At 33.1% G+C, this 21,649-nt stretch overlaps 1 long non-coding RNA gene across 3 annotated transcripts; it reads right to left on the bottom strand.

Moving 5' to 3' along the window:
• Positions 1–10,386: 10,386 nt before the first annotated feature.
• Positions 10,387–17,968, bottom strand: LOC135838318 (uncharacterized). Of its 3 annotated transcripts, none has more exons than XR_010557378.1 (3): positions 17,688–17,952; positions 17,395–17,546; positions 10,387–17,255 (listed from the first exon to the last, which is right to left on the bottom strand). It is a non-coding gene; the product is annotated as an uncharacterized LOC135838318 (long non-coding RNA). The 3 variants fall into 3 exon arrangements; XR_010557370.1 differs by having other exon boundaries at positions 17,718–17,950; XR_010557368.1 differs by having other exon boundaries at positions 17,395–17,968.
• Positions 17,969–21,649: the final 3,681 nt, after the last annotated feature.

Raw genomic sequence — 21,649 nt, forward strand, 5'->3', positions numbered from 1 at the left:
ACAAAGTCAGGACCTAAAACGTCACAAAACCCGCAGCCAGAACTCAAAACGTCAAAAAAACTGAAGCCAGAACCCAAAACATCAAGAAATTATAGAAAAAAATTAATTAAAAATTAAAAAAAAATTGAAATGTAAAATTGCTCATTGGAAAGAGCAATAAATTTCATATAAAAATATAGTTAATAAACCGAAACATGAAGCAAAGAACCAAAGTTGTAGAGCATGAAGTTTCCAACAACCTATACTTAAACAATTTATCTGACCAATGGCGATGCTTTCTGGAATGGTGTACTGTCGATCGTGAAGAACTTTCAGTCTTCAAAAAGCTCATTAAATTTGGACAGGATGTTCGTCACAGCGGATGAAGTAAGTAGGTATTGGATTTCCTATGATACGTTTTTAAAGTGGTATTTTACTTCTCCATAGTCGGAAAGGCCGCATAAGAAGGATCAATTGCACCCACTGCCAATCCTCCCGGGACAACTTTTTTTTCAAGGGGGAGTCCTAAAGAACATTTCTAGACCTTGTCCTCAAAAAAAAAAGTGGCCCTACTTACAAAATGGCGGCCATTTTCATTGACTGGTCAGCCGAAATCGCAGATTTTGCGTTCCAACATAGGACTTGCAAGAAATTTTTTAAACCTTACGAAGGTAGATCAAAAGAGCAGGCAATAGTTTATCATCTGACAAAATTTCAAGTACTTGAGTGCCTTTTTCGATTTTTGGTGAATTTTTGACAGTCAAATTTAGGCCAAAAATGAGGGAAAAAATTAAAATCTTACCAAATTGACCTAGAAAGCTGAAATTTGGAATATACCCTATTTCCGACCTGCCAAATCAATTGGAAACTGTTTCAGACCATTTAGAATAGTTCCGAAGCCTCCAGCTGATTTTTGACGAAAATCCCTCAAAATTTCGTCAAATTGAGTTGGAAAGACGAAATTCATTCTGCAAACTAGTTTCAATACGCTACGAAGTCAACTGCGGGTGGATTTCAAGTTGTTTTGGAGTCTCCGGCGACTTTTTGAAAATTACTGGAGTTTGCAGAATGAATTTCGTCTTTCCAACTCCATTATGACAAAATTTTGTGCGAGTTCCAAGTTTCAAAAATCTGCTGGAGGCTCCAGAACTACTCTAAGCGGTCTGAAACTGTTTCCAATTGATTTGGAAGGTCGGAAATGTGATATATCCCAAATTTCAGCTTTCTTGGTCAATTTGGTAAGATTTTGATTTTTCCCTCATTTTTTGCTTATGTAAATTTGATTTTCAAAAATTCACCAAAATTCAAAAAAGGCACTCGGGCACTTGAAATTTTGTCAGATGATGAATTTTTGCCTGCTCTTTCGATCTACCTTCGTAAGGTTTGAAACATTTCTTGCATGTCTTATGTTAGAATGCAAAATCTATGATTTCGGCTGCCCTGTCAATAATCAGAATGGCCGCCATTTTGTTAGTAGGAGTAGGACTAACTTCTTTTGATGAAGTTGGTTTTAAAATGTAAAATGTTCATTAGGTAAGTAGGTACCTTTTTGTTTGAGGACCATGGCTAGAAATGTTCCTTAGGACTCCCCCTTTAAGAAAAAAGTTGTCCCAGGGGATCGACGGCGGGGGGTGCAATGGATCCTTATGCGGCTCCCCACCCCAACTATCAAGTTTTTTTTTTAAATTATTATCATATTGTTTAAACAGTCACAAAGTATTAGGTTTGTCTATAGTAAATAGTCAAAATTACTCAGTTTTCAATTACTTATTTATTTATTTATTTATTTATTTATTTATTCATTTAAACAATTTAGGTCTCTCCAACAGCTGGAAGCCAATTACAGGAGAGACAATTTTATTTTCAATATATATTAAAAACGTTTTCTTGATACACGCTATCAATCATGAACATAACGATAAAAAATTGTTCAACCTGGAGCACCATTGTTCTTAGGCGGAACCAATGCCCTTTCCGTCATGGTCGCCCTGTGATTAGAGGAGCCATGTCAGATTTAATTTCAATCATAGACTCATGTGTACTTATCATTTTGTGATTATAACAACCTGTGTCATTATTAACCTTGTTGAAAACAATTTCAGTAAGCACTTTTTTTCATATTGATAATTTTGGGTTATGGTTTTGGCCAAAGTTGAAAGATGCATGAAGGGTTATGGGTACCTACAGTTAAGGAGGTGGGCTTATGATTCCCCAATCCATGTCATTTAATGCTCCGGCGAGTCTGTCAAACACAGCGTTGTGTCTGTGTCTGCATTTTCAGGCCTCCTGGTACTGCAGGTCACTGACCGAGGAGGACGGGGGCAGGGTCTTCATCACACGCCCACATCTCCAGCATCTGTTGTTGACTGCCCCGCCATTGAGCACCCATCTTTGGGCCCCTTTCAATGGCAGTAGATCCAGCCTGGCTTGGTGTATGAACCTCCAGTCGGCGAACCTCCTTTAAATATTCATGGAAATATTCAACTTTCAAAGTTGTTAGCGCAATTTATGATTTTATAAGATGGTTGTTTACATTAAATTATTGACTCTTTACTTGAAATTTTGGGTGAGGACATATTGAAGTGTTTGAGGTAAGGAAAATTATCAACATTGAATTCTCTAAAAGATAGTATAGGTTTGAAAGTTATCTTTTAGATAGAAAAAAGGTAAGAAAACTCAACTTGTAAAGCTCTTGCGGTGCGACAAAATTAAATTTACTTTCAAAAGCTCCAGAAAGGTCGCTGCTGACGTTCTGACGTCAGAATGTTGCATGGCGAATTGGTTGGGCTAGGGAAGGAGAAATATTGGACTGGTCATTACGTTTTTCTTGGTCCTGAGTGACTCCTGGCTTTTTGTAACTGCATCTTTTTTTTATGATCCAACCATATACTTATTTTTTCTTTTTTTTCTGTTAATTGATGTCCGAACAAATGTAGGTACTGTTTTTGCTGTTTTTAAAAACAAAATAATAATTGTCGTTTTTCATCGAGTTGTTCGCCATTCGACGAATGTTATTCATAATTCATATTAATTGCCTCGTGTTGTATGTACGTAATTTAATTCTCATGACCATCTGTAATTCGAATTTGGGACCATTTATTGAAATTGGTCATCGGAAATCAGCTTTAAATCCAATTTATGATCACCTTGGTAATATTGGTCATTGGAGATCATCTTTAATTCGAATTTGGGACCATTTATATGATATTGGTCATTTGGAATCAGCTTTAATTTTCCATACTTCGTTACATTGACCTCAGTGATTCAAATGTCCGATATTTGGGTATTTATTTGTTATGTATTTTGCTCTGTTTCGCGTTCTTTTGTTGTGTTTTGATTGTTATAATTTATTCCTTCGTTTTTTTACATGTTATTATTAGACAACTAAATTTTGATAGGATTCGTTACTTTATTATACCTATCAATTTGTGAGCCAATATTTCAATAATATAGGTACATTCATGTGGTGGCCACTTGGCGTTGGTCTTTGGTAATTTTGAATTATTTATTTTTAAAAAAATAAGTACCACCACACTCTTGGAAAAATACTGTTTTTTGGTATCTATTTAATTAAAATTTATTCATTTTATTCAGAGAAATTTGCCTATTAGTACTATAGTAGACAATTAATTTTTTAATTTCCCAAAACAGAAGAACAAATTTGTGCATCATTAATACTGTAAATACTCAATGTAAATATTTTCGTCAACGTTAGGGGAAGCCCGGGCAAAACGAACAATTTTTTCTTTAAGCGGCCAAAAACATAATAATATGTTGATGTACATATATCGTTTAATCATTGATGTAATAGTATGAAAATAAACCTCAAACCTTCTACTATTTCAAAAATGTGTTTGCAATAAGTAACAAAAAAAAAACATATCGTTTTCAATCTTTAATTCGCATTTTCCCAGAACAACTTATTTTCCAATTTTTTTCAAAACACATGCGGGCAAAAGGAATAATCACCCCGGGCAAGAGGAAAACCAATGAAATTTGGTCAAAAAGTGGGAGGATAAACTCAATTTATTGTGAAGGAGATTACATTGGTGATAAACAAAGGTCATTAGTGTTGAAACAAATTCCAAAACATTTTTTTAAGTGTGTCGTGGGCAAAGTTTTGTCGGATATTGCATAGTAATCATGCATCACATAATTCAGAAAAATACATACAGTAGAAATATTTTAAAAACTCCTTGAATCTGTTTCAACACTGCATCAAATTTGCATTTCTTGACAATTGACAAGTTTCCACATTCCCTTTTTGGTTTATTTTGGGTTTTGCATGGGGGCCATTGAAAATGAAAATATTGTGACGACACAATACATATTTAATTACTCATATATACAAAAGGTAGGCACAGGACCAAAAAATCAATTTTTCTTTTATGATTGATTTATATGTTATAACTTCATACGTTGAACTTATTCAATTTCATTTTGAATAATGATCCCTATTGACAAAAATTATGCGAGCAGCATGCTAAAACGCATGGTTCTACACATACTTACTCAGTAGGTACACCACAATTATCCAGAAAGGAAAGTAAACGCATGTTTTTCCAATTGATAATTGTAAGTAATATCCATTTCTCTTGCCTCAATTATTTGGTTTTTCCAATTAATAAGTAGGTGAGTAATATTGATTGCACTAAAGGGGTTCAATGGAAAAGGGGCCTTTGTCTTCTTTTTTGTTTTTTTTTTAAATTATTTTCACAATTTATGAACATATAATTTTTTCTTATTAATTTCACCATATTCAGTAGTATTGAATTGTTCTATAATTATAAAAATTGAACTTTTTTTATTTTTTCAATAGTTTTAGATTCTTAGAAATGTGAAAAATGATATTTTAGGAGTAAAAATAAACTGGAAATTTGCAGCTATCCGTTTCCACTCACAAATCAAAACTATCAACGAATTTAGAATGGCGATTTTATTTTACCAAGTATTTTGTAGTAGAAGTAGACACAGATTTTGATACCCATGATATGTTTTTGAAACTTTTCAATTTGAACCTCCCTTTTAGAGCCCGTTTTAGAGTTTGACTTTGACATCAACTGATTCTTGAGGAAGCATTCTGCCGCTTTGAAAATTCAACTTTTGTTACCCATCAACCCATGTTGCATTTCTTGACAACTGACAAGTTTCCACATTCCCTTTTTGGTTCATTCTGGGTTTTGCATGGGTGCCATTGAAAATGAAAGTATTGTGACAACTCATACAAAAAGTGGACACAGGACTAAAAAATCAATTTTTCTTTTATGATTGATTTTTGTGTATTGAATGACCCATCCAAAAACCAAGTAAAGTTCAATTTTCCAGCAAATCAGAACATTTTGTACATATTTTTTTTTTAATTTATTCTATGTAGGTACCTACATACTTGCTTATTCGGCACATAGTTATTTTATGGAGAATAAAAATTTATAAGATTATCCATCAACAAAAACCTGACCATTGTATCAGTTGTGAGGTAAGTATTTTTTTAAAAGCGTCGCATCGCATCACATATTCACATCTCAGTAGTGTGTTCCAGCCTTACTGCGGTTAAGTATGATCTGATTTGCATTAAGTAATTTCATTAAATGTTACTATCATGAATACAACTATGTTTGTTATGGTTTTTTACGGTTTTTAAAAAACCTATGAAATTTCGGTTTTTGTTTTCAGTTTGGGTTTGAAAATGGCTGAAATTATGGATCTTGTTCGGGTTTCGGTTTTTTGCGGTTACGGTTAGCATCCCTGAGCAGTACTTAGAAAAATGAACAAAATTACCTATTATGACTTTTGGTGTACCTAACTTGCAAATTGAAGGGGATTCAAAATGATCCTCAATTTCAACAAATTGTGTAAAAAAAAATGAATGTGGAAATGAATATATTAATTTTTCTGCTAAATATTTAGGTTGGTCACAGTGAATGATAATAATAATAGCACATGATTGATTGTTGGACTGAGGTGATAACATTTTATGAACCATATGCATCCATTTCACGTCGCCAACCTATATAATTTTAAATGAAAAACTTTCTTTGGGGTTCACAATATTTTCGCACACCCTGTCCATATGTAGGTGGGTACAGGTACCTAGTTTTTGTGATTTTATGTAGGTATACGCTACAGGGTGCGCAGAAATAACAAGTACCCACAGAAAAATTTTCAGCTCGAAAATTGTAAATTTAATGAAATTTTCAGCCAATCAAAAATTGTTGAGCTTCAAAACCTTTTTAAATTTCAGAGTGAGAATAAAAATAATCATAACAAAACTTGTTTATTTCTTGGACAGAGTATTCATTTCCGCGTCAATTTTTTTCATTGCGATTTTTTGAAATTAAAAATCATTTGTAGCCCCTTCATTTTTCAAGTTATGGAAAAGGTCACAATGGGTAATTCTACTCATTTTTCAAAGTGCAGATTACCCATCTTCATGGTTAAGAATTGAGATTGGTTTTGGGTTTAAGATTTTGAAAACGTATTTTGTCACTTCAATTTTCAAAATAGGCAACTTGTTTATTTTATGATTGTTTTTACTCTCACCCTACCCAGTCCCAGTTGTATACCTAAATCCTAAGTTTGTATGTACCATCACTCCCCGGACACCCTGTATATATTATGTCCTCTACATTTATCAGAACTGAAACAGTGTTTAATTCATTAATTATTGCTGTCCCTTAGTGGTTCATCAGGACTACAACGAGACCAGTAAGTATTTGTCACCCAGTCCTAGTTGTATTTTCACAACACTTTTTCACATAAGACGTCACCACGTCGTTCTGTGTGATTCCTCACAGGAACTGAATCTGAAATATGAACCACCATACGAAATGAGAGAAAAACTTTTAAGTTTTAACCCAATGAAGTCAATTTTGAATTGATTTACGAGCACAACAGAATATTATAAAAATTGTTTTTTTTTTAATAGGTAAGTACGTAGAAGAAATATTATGACGAAAAGATGTGTTCTTCCAGTAGGCATCTGTGCAGCATAATATTTGGCTGCCATAATTAGGATTCTTTCCACCATCACCACTCTGCAAAATTATGGCACTGGGATTGTTAATCTTTGTTAAATTTCATTTTTATTAATTTAGGAACTGGATGTTTAATTTCTGTTGTTCAGTTTTCTATTATCTCAAATGTTATACCACAGAATGAATCTCACATTCAAGGTATTACTATGCAATCAACATGAAACGCATAGATCAATCTTGCCATTGAATACCTTAAGACGGGTACTTGAATGGTGACATTCAAAATTTGTCATGAACAAAATATATTCACTTATATTATGTATTAAGTATTATTATGATACTCCAGGAACCCCCTGTATACAGCACTTCTGGTGCTTGCTGGTAAGGTACTACTGTATTCACAATCCCTCCCTCTATTTGTGATTCCACACAGTGGCTGGTAAATTATTATCAATGTCTACCAAAAAGCAATCATCCTGCCCAAAATATTACACACTTTTTCAAAATAATTTTTCATTGTACAAATGTATGTAGAAGAAATATCATGACAGAAAGATGTGTTCTTCCAGCAGGCATCTGTGCAGCATAATATTTGGCTGCCATAATGAAGATTCCTTCCACCATCACCACTCTGCAAAAATATGGCACTGGGATTGTTAATCTTTGTTAAATTTCATTTTTATTAATTTGGGAACTGACTGGTTTAATATTAGTTAGTCAGTTTTCTATTATCTCCAATATTATACTATTGAATGAATCTCGCATTCAAGGTATTACTATGTAAGTAAGTAGTTTTAGATTTTTAGAAATCGCACCTGGGGAGTAAAGGTTACATCTCAAAACAGTGAAATTCTACAGGAGAGTGATTTTCTTTTTTTTAAAAACTTGATAGGTACATTATTTTCATCAACTTATAATTAATTGTGGGGAATCAATAGCATCTCGTTTTAAAAATTGGGTATCTTACCTTCATTTAGCATAAGAATACTTTAAAAAATAAAATTCTAAAGAGAAAATATTTCAATGTTAGGAAAACATTTTGAGTTATAAACTATAACCTTTCATTAAAGTTGATGTGGAGGCAAAAGGAAGCGTCCAAAAAAAAAATCATGATACCAAAGTTATAGAGCATTAAATTTCCAATCGACATAATGTCGTTAGTTTTTTCTAGAGTGTTTAGTTTTTGAGTAGGTAATTCTCAAAAAACTAAAATTTCATTAGGTATACATGTAAAAACCATACATTACGAGATCTGTTTTATATAAAATCGGGCATTGCGAGATCCTGAGATCCTTTTGCCGGATCTCGCAAGTTCTTTCATATGCCACAGTACTCGTGAGATCCAGGGGACCCTGTACACCCATTTTCAGCCGGATCTCGTTTTACCTACTATATATATACTTATATACAATTTTTGAAAATAGATAAACGACGCATCTTGCGAGATCCACCCCCAAATCAGGTTTAGGCCGTTGGTGGATCTCGCTTTATGCGGATCGCGAAATTGACAGCGGCAATGCATAGAAAGGCACTGTTTACACACTACAACGTGCGTTCGAACGAAGTTGTAGGATTATTATTTGAGTTTTTAGCATTTTTCGAAATTTTTTTGGGTGGATCTCGCAATGCCTGTGTATATGTCGGATCTCGCAATGTACTCTAAGACAGTATATATATATGCGAATTCATTTTTCTGAAAAGTGATAAAGTCAAGAATTAATTATACGAGTGTGTATATGGGTTAAAAATACACCAGAACATTCCTGTATACAGCTGGCACTTTGATACCTTAAGGCGAATCCTCTATATCCAAAAAATAATAACGATTCTACGCATCACTGATGTTCTGATATCTGTGGTGTTTGAGGATAGAAGTATCACTTTGAGCCTTGTAGTTGAATCAGCCAAATGGTCTTCAAATTCAAAGATGTATTATGCGCCCTTTAAAAACACATATTTTGATACCCATGATATGTTTTTGAAACTTTTCAATTTGAACCTCCCTTTTAGAGCCCATTTTAGAGTTTGACTTTGACATCAACTGATTCTTGAGGATGCATTCTGCCGCTTTGAAAATTCAACTTTTTTTACCCATCAGCTCATGTTGCATTTCTTGACAATTGACAAGTTTCCACATTCCCTTTTTGGTTTATTCTGGGTTTTGCATGGGTGCCATTGAAAATGAAAATTGTGACGACTCATACAAAAAGTGGACACAGGACTAAAAAATCAATTTTTCTTTTATGATTGATTTTTGTGTAAACTTTAAACACAGAATCTGATGGAACCATTATTAATCTGTATTTTGTATTCCAAACTCGTTGAAAAAAAAAAGCTCTAATGTGAGATACCTCACCTCAAAAAAAATACCAAACAATCAATTCGTCCATCAGGCCATCAACCCATGTTGCATTTCTTGACAACTGACAAGTTTCCACATTCCCTTTTTGGTTCATTCTGGGTTTTGCATGGGTGCCATTGAAAATGAAAATATTGTGACAACTCATACAAAAACTAAAAAGTGGACACAGGACTACAAAATCAATTTTTCTTTTATGATTGATTTTATTGTGTATTGAATGACCCATCCAAAAGCCGAGTAAAGTTCCAGCAAATCAGAACATTTTGTACATATTTTTTTAAAAATTTATTCTATGTAGGTACCTACTTACTTGCTTATTCGACACAAAGGTATTCTACGGAGAGTAAAAATTTATAAGATTATCCATCAACTAAAACCTGACCATTGTATCAGTTGTGAGGTAAGTACATATATTTTTTAAAAGCGTCGCATTGCATCACATATTCACATCTCAGTAGTGTGTTCCAGCCTTACTGGGGTTAAGTATGATCTGATTTGCATTAAGTAATTTCATTAAATGTTACTATCATGAATACAACTACCTATGCTTGTTATGTTTTTTTACGATTTTTAAGAAACCTATGAAATTTCGGTTTTTGTTTTCAGTTAGGGTTTGAAAATGGCTGAAATTATGGATCTTGTTCGGGTTTCCGTTTTTTGCGGTTATGGTTAGCACCCCTGGGCAGTACTTTGAAAAATGAACAAAATTACCTATTATGACTTTTGGTGTACCTAACTTGCAAATTGAAGAATGTAGGGGGAGAAAGTAATTATCTAGTCCTCGTCCGCAATGTAGGGGGTGGATTGCAAATTCAAACGCATTACTTTTGTTGATTCTCGATATAATTGCATTTCTTCACATAAATGCAATTATCCACCAACATTATGTCCTCTGACTCTTTCCTAAGGAGCCTAGTGAACCTTAACAAATACACGATTTAACGGGGAACTTGATATCGTGAAGCGCGAAGTCATAAAATAGTAGAAAACGTCATAAGTTGTTCAGGTAGGAAGCCCTGATGGTAGATCTTCTCAGGGTTAAAGCATACAAAGGAAATTATGACATCTCAATTAGCCAAATGATAAATTCATGTATTGATTGTGTAAACACGTAATATCACAGGTTGCTCAAATTGTATACATGAATGAGTCTTCTATAACTAAATGATAATTATAAACTTCTAGTAGAAAACGTAATAAATCGAATGCGTAATGTGATGGCAGGCTTTCAACGTTTTTAGTTGCATATTGAGCCCAAAACCGAAAAGCTCATATACAACCCCCGGTTGGGGTCTTAGTTAAGGACATCGCGTTCTCTGGAGTGCCGTGTCTACTGACGAGCTTTTAACCCCGACGCCCGAGTGCTAGTTACATTCCACGGTTCCTCATTTATGATCCTTCATGACTTATATCCTACGATACGGTGGAGATATAAGAACGCGTAAGGCATGACTCGATGTGTTGGTCCATGATGAATGGGATAAGTTCCAAGCGTCCTTAGAAAGCGTATCCGCAGCATAAATTCAAATTTGTAATTCTTGATCACCAAGGTATTCCACTGGGCAGCAAGAAGTCAAAAGCGTGAGGAGGAATGCGTACAACAACTGGTATAGCTAGCGAGGTGAGCTGTTGGCAGAGCTAAGATCCGATTTTGACCATAGGGTCGGCAATACTTTGAAAAATGAACAAAATTACTTATTATGACTTTTGGCATAACTTGCATTCAATGTCAAAAAATTGATATGAAAAAAGTGAATGTGGAAATGAATAAGTATATTAGTACATATTACTATACAAGTAAGTAGTTTTAGATTTTTAGAAATCGCACCTTGGGAGTAATAAGGTTACATCTCAAAAAAGTGAAATTTTACAGGAGAGCGATTTTCTTTTTTTTTAAAACTTGATACATTATTTTCAGCAACTTATAATTAATTGTGAAGGAATCATAGCATCTCATTTTAAAAATTGGGTATCTTACCTTCATTTAATAGCATAAGAATACTTTAAAAAATAAAATTCTAAAGAGAAAATATTTCAATGTTAGGAAAACATTTTGAGTTATAACCTCTCATTAAAGTTGATGTGGAGGCAAAAGGAAGCATCCAAAAAAATTGCATGATAACAAAGTTATAGAGAATTAAATTTCCAATCAACATAATGTCGTTAGTTTTTTTCTAGAGTGCTTAGTTTTTGAGTAGGTAATTCTCAAAAAACTAAAATTTCATTAGGTATATATGCGAATTCATTTTTCTGAAAAGTGATAAAGTCAAGAATTAATTATACGAGTGTGTATATGGGTTAAAAATACACCAGAACATTCCTGTATACAGCTGGCACTTTGATACCTTAAGGCGAATCCTCTATATCCAAAAAAAATAATAACGATTCTACGCATCACTGATGTTCTGATATCTGGTATATGAGGATACAAAGTATCCCTTTGAGCCTTGTAGTTGAATCAGCCAAATGGTCTTCAAATTCAAAGATGTATTATGCGCCCTTTAAAAACACATATTTTGATACCCATGATATGTTTTTGAAACTTTTCAATTTGAACCTCCCTTTTAGAGCCCATTTTAGAGTTTGACTTTGACATCAACTGATTCTTGAGGATGCATTCTGCCGCTTTGAAAATTCAACTTTTTTTACCCATCAGCTCATGTTGCAGTTCTTGACTATTGACAAGTTTCCACATTCCCTTTTTGGTTCATTCTGGGTTTTGCATGGGTGCCATTGAAAATGAAAATATTGTGACAACTCATTCAAAAAGTGGACACAGGACTAAAAAATCAATTTTTCTTTTATGATTGATTTTTGTGTAAACTTCAAACACAGAATCTGATGGAACCATTATTAATCTGTATTTTGTATTCCAAACTCGTTGAAAAAAAAAGCTCTAATGTGAGATACCTCACCTCAAAAAAAATACCAAACAATCAATTTTTTTAATGATTGATTTTCACTCATGTTCAATTTTGAGATCAATTTGGAGGTGAAACGAAGTGTTCTAAGTGAAAAATGCATTGAACCGAAGTTGTAGAGAATAAAATTTCCAACAATCTATTATTTAGGGTTCAACAATTTACTTTTCTCCAGGAATGCATAAGAAATGAACAAAGTGACCTTGCAACCTATCGAAATTCCAATTTTGCAACAAATGAATGTATTTATATAATTGAATCATGATTTTGAGATAGATATAATTGAAAAAGTCATGCAATGCAAACCTATCAAAATGGGTCAAAATTACACGAGGAATTTAAATTATTCTGATCAAAACATGTTTTGAATTTGAACATTTTAGAGAATTTTGAGCTCAAAATTGAGTCAAGATTTTGAGTCTTGTGATAATTGAGCAAGTGTCAGGTGACCGATCAAAATTGGGTGAAATCACCCGAGGAATTCAAATACGTGTTTAAATTTCCAACCAAAATAATGTAATGGTTAGTTTGTTAGAAGTGTAAATGAAAAATTCCGGTTCTTTCTTATAGTTTTTCCCAAACTCTAATGAACATTTTTGAAGGATTTAAGCATTATAACGGTGAAAATTTTTTAAAAATTTATTCTATGTACCTATACTTACTTACCTCTTACTTATTCTACACATGTATTCTATGCAGAATAAAAATTTATAAGATTATCCATTTCTTAAGCAATGGCTTTTGAGATTTTTCGTAAAAATGTAACAGTATAATAGTTCTAGTATGTAGTACGTCTCATATTGCATCAGTTTGTTAGGTATATATGTAGAATAGTAAGAATTTTTTTTTCTTTTTTGGAGGAGGATGGACAAAACAGTACTATGCACCACCAGTTCTTGATTTCAAGTCGGTAAGTAGGTATTGTCTTTGTCAATTTGTCATTTTGAGGGATAAGCCCTTTTGAGTTCCTCACTGCCCAACAACTTTTTTTACATTTTTAGATGAATTGGGGGGGGGGTAAGTACACATACATGGTACAATAGGTTAAAGCTCTTTAATACAAGTATGGAAATAGATTATACTCTTAAGAAAGTCATAGGATTTCACGTAAGTTTTACGTACTGCGCAGTGCGCGAGCACGCATCAAATCAGCTGTTCACGTACAATGTTGCACCCCAATGGTTGCTCCACCGTGTCACGACACCAACCTGCCATGCGCAGTATGTAACACATACGTAAAATGCTATGACTTTCTTAAGAGCATAATCTATTTCCATACTTGTATTAAAGAGCTTTACAATAGGTGATACTTACCAGTGTTGCAATTATCTAAAAGTCAAGAGTGGAGTAGGAGTCGGAGTGAATAAGAGTGCAAGGAGTGAGATTGTTTGTTTTACCAGTTTTCTCATAAGTTTTCGCCAATGATGATATTTTATCAATTATTGATTTATATGTACTTTTACCATCTGAGTGAATGTCGATATCAAAAGGTTATAAACATCCACCAGAAGAAATTGTCCCCTTAATACCTCTTGTGTTGATTATATTCAGTTATCTCTAATGTTACTTATACATTATTGTATGTACTTGCATAAAAAAATACCATCCAGCGATGAGGGCGAAAAAGCCCCAATAATTTCCTTGAAGCCTGAATGTCCAATTAACCATCCAAGTAGTAGGATTTACGTAAGTAAATGACGTTATTTTTAGTACCTATTTCATATAAATTTTGCTAGGATTGTGTTGGAAAAATGAAAAACTCGTTTTTTAATTTTCCTATCAAAATTTAGATTTGTTTTTTAAAATAAAATAAAATAAAATTAGATAAAAATAACTGGCAGCGTTATTGGTGTAGTTTCAGAAATATAAATGGTTATTTGTTGTTTTGAATTTATTGAAACATTGTTATGTTACGTTTTAAAAATTATTCTAGTCATTCATTTGTATTTTGTCATCATGTAACTTTCAAAGTTTATATTGTATCGCGAGCGTACTTCGCTTTTCTCGTAAGTTCAACGAACTTACTATTTATTTTTATTATTTTTTGATAAAATAAAAAGTTGTTATTTTTTTGTTCAACAATCATGTACGATTAATTCGAGTATGATTTTCTACATAAGTGGAATTTCCCAACAGATTGCTCTATAAAGATGAAAAAAAAATTGCCCAAAAATGTAACTTTCAAGTGGAAACGTCACATTTCCCACAGGTTTCCACTACCCCAGTCCCAGAACTGGGTAACCAGTTCATTTCCGGGTCTAACCTGCGGATTCAACAATCTGGGTACCCGTTGAACTCTGGGTAACATGGTATAGAATGGATTTAACACATGATAGTTCGATATTATTCAGTAGGTCCGGTGTCTATACCTCCAATGCATGAAATAAATTCAATTTTAAATATACTTATGTTAACAAACATTTTGTTGATAATTTGTTACAGATGCCAAAAACACCCTAATAAAAAAAAAAAACCGTGTTAGAAGAAGACAATGAAGACTTTCTCAACAACGAAAACCAAATTGTTAATCTACTTTCGGCCTAAAATTGAGGAAGGGAATGCCTATGGACTCAAAATTGAATTTTCAACGCAAAATTGCAGAATTATTTATATTACTGGCAAAAAAAACCACATTTTTGAGTGTTTTTCAAGTTTTAATAACATGACCCACCACCAGGAGGAAAAATTTGAAAACAATTCCAATTTCTATAGTACTAACGCAGATATATTTTTGAAAGAAACAATATTTAGTGTACCAGAATTAGGTTTGGAGATGAATGGTGATTTCGAATTCTCTTTCATCAATATCCACCACTCCCCACCCCCAAGGTGAAGCTGAAAAATTTTTGAAAAAATTCATGTAGCTAGACTCATGTTTCTCCACACATTTTGGGTGAATTCAAATTTTTTTTGTTTGGAACTCATTGAAGTATGATTCTTTTCCTGAAAAATATTGTGGGCAAGAGGGATGGGGTGTGAGGAGATTATTTTCGTTTTGCGTTGCTCTCGGAGGTGGAGGGCGGGGTGGGACACTAGCGTGCCCCTGGATACATAAAAACTGACACACCAGGAATCGTCCAATTTGAGCTCAAAACGTCGAGAACTATCAAAATTTTTGACCCCCCCCCGACCTTTTTATCCATAGTTCGGCCTACTGCAATAGCCATCATTTTTTACAAAAATTTGGCTAAAAATGTTTTGTTGATTTTGTTTCAGGGGAAAAGATATAACAAAAAAACCTCAAAATCAGTAAAAAAAATTAAAAAATACACTGATGCTGATACAAGTCCTAACCAGGACGAAAACATCTTTCAAAAGGATAACAAACGTGAAAATTGGCGAATTGGATCGTTGGTCGTGTTTATAATTTCATTAGGATTATCAATACTTTATTTGCAACCCTTTTTAAGTAGGGATGTGGACCCAAAATTTTCAAATAATGCTTGTATGAAACACTGTATGAAACAGTGTAAGTACAGCCAAAAAATCGAAATTTCACACTTTAATTTAAAACAAGGAAACTGTTTTAAACAAAAACGTTTTAAACGTTTTCCTTGTTTTAAACAAGTGTTTTAACTTTCAACCTTTTAACTTTTAAACAAGTTGTAAATAATACCACAATTCTAATCTAATTTTAATTTTTTTTGATAAAAAATAATATTTCTTTTTTGTTTAACTGAAAAATTAAATCAATTTTTTGAATTTTTTTTTAAATTAATAATTTTAAATTTTTTTTTCAATTAAATTTTTATTTAAAAATTTTAAATTTATTTTTTGCATTAATCGCGTACATATCGCCATCCAAAAAAGAAAAGAAAACTTTTCATAAATCATATGAATATTGTATCAATTGGCCAAACTTAATGCAGGTTGTTTTTCTTTTTTATATCCGAAAAAGTATTCAGTTCGAAGAGAAACTTATTGTCTCTTAATACCTATCAAATACGATCACAAATTTGGTTTTATTAATATACATGTCTGTACTAGTAAGCACTTTTTTTCACATTGATAATTTAGGGTTATGGTTTTGGCAAAAGTTGAAAGATGAATAAAGGGTTATGGGTACCTACAGTTAAGGTGGGCTTATGATTCCCCAATCCTTGTCATTTTTTGCCACGGCGAGTCTGTCAAGCACAGCGTGATCGTGTCTGCGTTTCCAGGCCTCCGACTTCCGAGTACTGCTGGTCACTGACAGATGAGGACGAGGGGCAGGGTCTTCACCGCGCACCCACATCTCCGGCATCTCTTGTCGAGTGCCCCGCCATTGAGCATCCATCTTTTAGCCCCGTTCAATGGCAATAGATCCGGTCTGGCTCGGTGTATGAACCTCCAGTCGGCGAGCTTCGAACCTCGTTTAATAATATTCACGCAGATATTCGACTTTCAAAGTTGATTGTGCAATTTATGATTTTAAAGATGATTGTTTACATTAAATAATTGACTCTATGATTTAAAAGATGATTTTTTACATTAAATTGACTCTTTACTTGAAATTTTGGGTGAGGACGAGGACGTATAGCCGACGTAGGTGTTTGAGGCGAGGTAAATTATCTACGTTAAATTCGTCTTCAAGTACAAAATGGAAAAATTTTGAAAGTTATTCGAGCGATAGAAAAAAAGATAGGTATGTTAGCTCATAGTTGTAAAACTCTTGAAAAAAAAATGTTTTTCTAAAAATGTTGTTGCCACATACATGAAATTTTCTTTTAGAAACAGTAATAATAAAGAGTTGACGCTGTCGATCTACATTTTAAGTAAGTAAATATAACTCAAAGTTCATTATATAGGTACGGTATGCTTAAAATAGTCAGAAATGCCTTAAAATTACTATTATTGGAATATTGTATCGATCATATCACCCATTTCCTCAACAACTAGCTTGATTCCAGCCATCATACGTGTATAACCTGAATCTGACTTTTCTGTGTTGTTCGATCGTAATGATGAAATTCATTCAGAATATACCGGAGTAAAGAAAAGAACTGTAATCACATGATGTGCTCCAGATGAGTTACTGCGCTAAAATTATACAAGAAATTTATTCAGCAATAGTGACGAGATGAAGAAAGAAAATTAGTTTCAATAGTAGGTATAGGTACCTATTGGGTACAGCGTAATGTAAATTTTAATTCGAGAACAAAATATCTGAGGTACTTACAGTATACTAAACCAAACGAACACATTACAGATGTGCTGATATGTCGTATGTTGGATACCAAAACGTAGAGTCGCAGAAGTTTGAGGGTATAAGGCACTTTGTCACTCCTAGGCACTTTGCCATTGCTATTTATAGCCAACCGAGAACAGATGCTGTAAAGAATTTAGACCAGAGTTAGATAGAAAGAGTTTACCATATTATTTATAATAGATGCTTAACCAGACATGACATTACGAAAAGGGCGATTTAGAAAAACAGACTTTATTATTTTTCATTTATGATTAGACACTAACAAAAAATACATTTCTTGTGACTACTTTTACCTTAACCCTTAAATGCATGGATGGTCATATGTGACCACAGCTACAAAAGTGGTCACTACATGCTGATAATTTATTAATTGGTCTCAAAATGTCTTTTATACACATTAGTAGACTATATTACATCACATTCACTCAGTTTTAGATTAATTTCTCACATTTATTTCTCATAATATGCTAATTTCTAAAAAAATTCATGAATTCGCATAATTTTTTGATAACAGTAAACACAAAAATTTTTTTCAGCCCTCCAGGTGAATTTGTGGTGCCTTGTATCTTTTTTTGTTGTAGGGCGCACTCTATACTAGCAATCAAAACTGTTTTTCGGATGATTGTCGCGCTTGGTGGCTCCACAAATGAATTCTTAGCTGTGGTCGTATATGACCACCCATGCACAAAACAAAGTCTTCTAATGAAATTTTTGATTCATTAACTGTTATCAATAATGTCTTTTGGTCACTTTATTTTACTTTTAATGAATTATATTTACTTAAAATGAATAAACAACTGAAAAATTTCCCTTGAAACGCGAATTTACAAAAATAATTGATAAATTCAAGGATGTTGATGCGGTTGTGCACGCTCTAAACATGATTTTGGGTAGGAAAGATGACAGTTGCAATAGTGGAGATGATGAAAACAATAGTAAATGTCTAATTTTGTACTGATACTACTTCTAATTCTGTATTTATGGGCTCCTCATGAATTTGATGAATGATAACAGATCAAAATATAAGGGTAGAGAGATAGGATGTGCCAAAAATATGCAAAAATGACCTTAATAATGAATTTTGTGCAAAATGTGGCATTTTTGTTGGTTTTATGGTCAACTAGTAACTATTTTAAGGCATTTCATTTGCAATAAGCAAAGAAATTTTTTCACTTGTTCTTCATTTTTTTTTCTTTCGAGTACAATACATGCATGAGTGGTCACATACGACCACAGCTGTTTTTTGACCCCTGGGGTCGTGTTTGGGGGTTGGGATTTTTTTCAATATTTTTCTTGTGTTTTGGGGGTTGTAAGGCATCCAAAAATAATTATTTGAACAAAATCTAAAAATCATGCATTAAAGGGTTAAAAATGTTCACAAACAATCGAAATTGTTTTTCAATAGGTAGGTACCTACTTTGTAGGTATGCAAGAAATCTACTCATAAAAAGAGTTTTTTTTTTTTTACTCAAAACTCTAGCTTTGACCATTCAAAAGTAATAATAATTGCAGTTTAAAGTCATCAGAATTTCTCCCATATAAGTATACCTAATATTATATAACCAAATTGAGGTAAAAAAAAACGCTCACAAGCTCGCTAAATGCTAGAGCTTTGGGTAAAAAACCACTTCGAACAGGATAAAAATTAAAATTCTGAACATTTTGGTGTTTTGAAACACCAATGTGCTCAATGTAAAATGAATACTTACATAACAATCCGAGAATGAAAATAGATACTTCATTATAAAGTCGTTGTTTCTGCATGAAAACAAAATTTTTAAACGCCATTCAACGTGAAATTTCATTTGACGAGAAAAGTCTCTATCAAAATTTACGTATAAATTCACTTAATATTATTTTCTACTACGCAAAAAAAAAAAGGTCAAAAAACAGAATTTCTCCCGGTCATAGGTTGAAACCACCAAAAACTCTGAAAACTAGACTCACCAGCAAATCAAATCAATGAGCCACTGGCGACTGACTGAACATGAATGACTTCGAGAAAAAATGTTATATTAAGAACCGCAGAAATAGTACCTATCTATAGCTTTCATTATTTCGCCGGATGGCCACCGCGGCGTAGCTAGAGAAAAAAAAACACCCTGCCCCTGGTTGTCACTGCTACGTATCCTTAGTTTTAATTACGATAGAAATTTTAAAATAAATCACGATTACGTCATCGGAGTAAGAGGCTAAGAGCCAATCAAGTGGCGGAATTTAAACCCCTCAATTTCACATAATTTAATTTAATTCAAAAATCGAAATCAATGTTCGATTTTTTATTCATTTTGATACTTTCATTTCTCTAGCTGTGCACTACTGCACTAGGCAGGACTCAATCAATGCCTCAAAAAGGTCAAAAATGTAAAAAAAAAAAAACTTTGTTGAAGAAAAAAAAAAAAAAAAAACAATGGTGATCGGTGAAATGATCGGGATCATGGATCAAGTTCAATTTCTTGAAAATGATTCGGATCATAAAAAATGTGATCCGGATCAAAGTATGCTGAACCCTAGAGGCCTGGATTTGACGACTTCGACGACTTCTGCGACTTTGACTTCGAGTTCAAACCATCTGGGAACACTGATCGAATGTTTTCTGATCTCCATTATTTTAAAAAAATCGGTGAAGTTCTGAAGTTTTCTCGATATATGTATACTTATACCTACTGAAAGATTTCGAATTCGCAAGCATAAAGTTTCGACTTTCGAGTTTCCCAAATCGTTTACGTGTACCTGTACGTGTATCATTTACCTATAGTGTGACTTTCTTTACCTACATCGGTAGACCGGTAGTCATGAGTCGTCGATTGAAATTGGATTTTATTGAAATCGATATCCCTAAAGATAAGGGCGAAAGGAAGTATTCGTTGGACGAAGGTTCTAATTTTTTAAAAGAAGTTGAGTCTTGCTACAAAGAAGAATATCCGGAGTATAGAGATAAATTCATCAATTATATACAAATGTGGAGTACCGATAACATCACCACCTCCGAGCTTATTGAAGGGGTATCCGACTTATTTGAAGAAAATCCACGACTTTTAGTAGAGTTTGCTAAATTACTCCCAGGTGGAATCGAAATACGCATTGAAACGAGAAGATTTCAAGAATATAACGTGATTGTCAAGATTCCCAGAGATATGTGGGAGTTGGGTGATGGATCTTCCAAACCAGGATGTACAATTATTAGTGATGATGGTAACTCCGTTTCATCTGCCCTTCAAACGAATGGTATTGATTATGTGGATTGCGAAGAACAAATCAAGAAATTGGGTATTTGATTGAATAGCGTTGATTGAATTTCTGTAGCGATGATGAATGATGAATTAATGTAAATTTTGATAAATAAATACAATGTATACAGGCTAGATAAATGCATTGCATGCAAACCTTTTTGCCCTTTGGAATAAAACAATGAAATAATTATTATTAAGTATTTATTATCATTATTATTATCATGTTTTTTTATCAAGGAGAATAAGAATGAAACTAATGAAAAAGTGAGCATTTTTTAAACAGAATCGTTATTATATTTTATTTTTTATTTTCCTTTATCCTCGTTTCTTTTCTTTTTATTTATCGAGCAGTGATGGCAAAACTTTTTCATTTCAGTTCAAGTTTTTAGTTTTTAGTTTCAGTTTTATTTTTTTCAGTTCAAGTTTTTAGTTTTTAGTTTCAGTTTTATTTTTTTCAGTTCAAGTTTTTAGTTTTAAGTTTCAGTTTTACTTTTTTCAGTTCAAGTTTTTAGTTTCAGTTTTCAGTTTTTCTTTTTTCAGTTCAAGTTTTCATTTCAGTTTTCTATTTCAGTTTCAGTTTTCAAAATTTTTCTTGAAGTTCAAAAGGAAATGAAAAAAAATTATTTTCTTTCATGAATTTTTTCATACACTAATGTAATTTGCTACAGTACTTGGCAACAAAAACATCAAATTTCAAATTCAAACATTTCAAACTCAAAAATTATGAATAAATATGCAGGGCTTTGCAGAGAAAATCCGGGCCTGGGGGGTCGAAGAAAATACAAGTTATGCTATAGGTACATGGGAGGAAGATCGCATCGTCCTTTTGCCGACAAAAAATTGTTATTTTGCCACAATAATCAAAATTTTAATTAACATGCTGAGCAGTGAGCACTGTATAGTATCAAAAAACTTTGAAAATCCAGTGGTTCTGTTCTGTTCAGAAATAGTGAAAAATTTGCATTTTTTGTACACCTACTTACAAGTGGGTC

Source organism: Planococcus citri, chromosome 1, assembly GCF_950023065.1.
Source record: "Planococcus citri chromosome 1, ihPlaCitr1.1, whole genome shotgun sequence".
Classification (NCBI taxonomy): domain Eukaryota; kingdom Metazoa; phylum Arthropoda; class Insecta; order Hemiptera; family Pseudococcidae; genus Planococcus; species Planococcus citri.